The following is a 2,342-nucleotide window of genomic DNA, read 5'->3' as shown; positions in this document are numbered from 1 at the left end:
TCTCTGTTCCTTTCTGAGTCCTGATAATATCTTCCTGGTTTTCTGTGTGTCTTTCTCTGCCTGCCTCATTGTCGGTGCTGTTACTCCGTGTCCTTGTGTCATTGCGCAGTGAGGGTGAGTCCGTCAGCATGTGTGTTGCTGAGTCCGGGATTCTTGAGAAATCCGACTACAATCCTATTTTTATAAAAACATTGGGGAAATGAACATATTTCACTAACGGGCAGCCAAAATTTAAAACAGCAGTTAGCAGAGTGGCGCAGTGGAAGCGTGCTGGGCCCATAACCCAGAGGTCAATGGATCGAAACCATTTTTTGCTATTTCCACTTCGTAATAATGCAAACTGTTCACTTTCAAAACATCAAGTATTTCCCCATAATAACAAGATGCTTCCAAAGGCACTCTATTGCAATCAGCTTCTTCCTTCCAGTGAACACATCAATCAGGAACAAATCACATTTGCTCACACGAACACAAGCTGCAAACACGGACCAGCCGAGTCTCTCCCACTTTGTCAACCCCTTCCTGCAGAGCCTCCTCTCCACCACCAGATGGTGATGTTGGCCACAATAAAACCAGGACAAATGGTCACAGTGAGGAGACGGTCAGTCACAGAAAATAAAACAATAACAGGGAAAACCTTTACACAACAACAAGGGACATCTTTACACAACAGAAAACATATTTACACACCAGGAAATACCTTTAGACAACAGGGAGAACACAATCATACAAATGCCTTGTTTCTCCGTCTCAGTCTCGTTGTCTCTCTCTCTGTCCCCCAGTTTTGCTTCCTCACTGTCTATTGGTTTTCTGTGTGTTTTTCTCTCTGTCCCGTTGTCGATGGTGTTACTCAGCGTCCTTGTAACATTGTCTAGCCAGGCTGAGCCTCCCAACACCTGTATTGCTGTAATAAAAACAGAAAATGCTGGAAATGCTCAGTAGGTCTGGCAGCATCTGTGGAGAAAGAAACAGTTAACAGTTCAGATCTGTTTCCTTAGCTCACATTAACTTTGTTCTCTCTCCACAGATGCCGCCAGACCTGCTGACTATTTCAAGCATTTTCTGTTTATGTTTCAGATTTCCAGCATCCGCAGTATTTTGCTTTTGTACGTGTGTTGCTATGTCTGGGACTGTTTGAGTGCAATGCTATTGCTTTATAAACAGCGTTGAAACAAACATTTATCTCGCTAACACACAGCACTAATACACAGCTGGATATAAACAGCAGCCTGCAGCAGAGGGCGCAGTGGAAGTTTATTAACACAAATAATTCACCAACACTATATTTACTGCTATCCCCAATCACACCACGCTTCGTCTTAACACGTTTTACTCTTTATTTGCATCAACATCTTCCTTCCAGTAAACACTTCAATTTGGAACACAGCTTCCAAATCACCTTTATTCACAAACCCCAACACACACCAGCCCAGACTTTCCCCTTCCTGTCAACCCATTCCTGCATCACTGCCTCTCCACCAACAGTTGTTGCTAGTATCATACAATCATAGAATGGCTGCAGCACAGAAGGAGGCCATTCAGCCTGTCGAACCCGTGCTGGCTCTCTGTTAGAGCACTAAAATAAAAACAAAATACTGCGGATGCTGGAAATCTGAAACAAAAACAAGAAATGCTGGATTCACTCAGCAGGTCTGGCAGCATCTGTGGAAGGGTCACTGACCCGAAACGTTAACACTGCTTCTCTTTCCACAGATGCTGCCAGACCTGCTGAGTGAATCCAGCATTTCTTGTTTTTGTCTCTGTTAGAGCAACTCACCTCATTTCACTCCCCAGTCAGTTCAATTTTGGAGGTGGGAAAACTTCTCGAAAGAATAATTCGGGACAAAATTAATAGTCCCATGGACAAATGTGGGTTAATTCAAGAAAGCCAGCATGGATTTCTTAAGGGAAAATCATGTTTAACTGTCCTGCTGGAGTTTTTTGATGAGGTAACAGAGAGGGTTGATGAGGGCAATGCTGTTGATGTGGTCTACATGGACTTTCAAAAGGTCTGGCAGCATCTGAAAGGTCACTGACCTGAAACGTTAACTTTGCTTCTCTCTGTACAGATGCTGCCTGACCTGCTGAGTATTTCCAGCATTTCTTGTTTTCATTATGGCACAGAGTTCCCTTTTCAAACTTACAGAATTAACCACAATAGTGTACTCTGAGATTCAAGTTAAATATCAGCCCAATATTTACACACATTATGAGTTTATAAGTTTCAGTATGAATTCCCATAGTGCATCCTGACATATACATTAGATATAACATAACATAAGAAATAGGAGCAGGAGTAGGCCATTCGGCCCCTCAAGCCTGCCCCGCCATTCAGTAAGATC

The 2,342-nt window shown here is 43.1% G+C and overlaps 1 non-coding gene across 1 annotated transcript; it reads left to right on the top strand.

Annotated features, from left to right (window-relative positions):
• The first annotated feature begins 245 nt into the window (after positions 1–245).
• trnam-cau (transfer RNA methionine (anticodon CAU)) lies at positions 246–317 on the top strand. The gene has a single exon. It is a non-coding gene; the product is annotated as a tRNA-Met (tRNA).
• The last annotated feature ends 2,025 nt before the right edge of the window (positions 318–2,342 follow it).

The sequence above is a fragment of the Heterodontus francisci genome, unplaced genomic scaffold (assembly GCF_036365525.1).
Source record: "Heterodontus francisci isolate sHetFra1 unplaced genomic scaffold, sHetFra1.hap1 HAP1_SCAFFOLD_43, whole genome shotgun sequence".
Taxonomy (NCBI): Eukaryota; Metazoa; Chordata; class Chondrichthyes; order Heterodontiformes; family Heterodontidae; genus Heterodontus; species Heterodontus francisci.
Note: the sequence above shows the minus strand (reverse complement) of the source record. Positions and strands in the feature narration are given on the sequence as shown.